Source organism: Penaeus monodon, chromosome 27 (genome assembly GCF_015228065.2).
Source record: "Penaeus monodon isolate SGIC_2016 chromosome 27, NSTDA_Pmon_1, whole genome shotgun sequence".
Taxonomy (NCBI): Eukaryota; Metazoa; Arthropoda; class Malacostraca; order Decapoda; family Penaeidae; genus Penaeus; species Penaeus monodon.
Genome location: NC_051412.1, coordinates 33,222,193 through 33,222,395, shown reverse-complemented (window position 1 = coordinate 33,222,395; position 203 = coordinate 33,222,193). Strand labels below are relative to the sequence as shown.

At 40.4% G+C, this 203-nt stretch overlaps 1 protein-coding gene across 14 annotated transcripts in view; it reads right to left on the bottom strand.

Moving 5' to 3' along the window:
* The window catches only part of LOC119590797 (E3 SUMO-protein ligase EGR2-like), a 113,995-nt gene that overhangs the window by 25,313 nt on the left and 88,479 nt on the right, over positions 1-203 (bottom strand). The gene's annotated exons all lie outside the window — the stretch shown is intronic.

Here is a 203-nt window from a genome sequence, read left to right as displayed (position 1 = left end):
CAACGCCTAGAGGCATGCGGAGATGGTATCGATATGCGGTCAAAAAATTTCAACAAATTACTACCGGTTCAACACTTGCTGGTGAGAAGGAGAGGAGGAAAAACATATCTTCTGGACAACGACCGTTATTACACATCCTGTGACATGGCACATCCTACCTTCGTCTGAATTGAGTAAATAAATCGATATAAAAGAATAAGAAT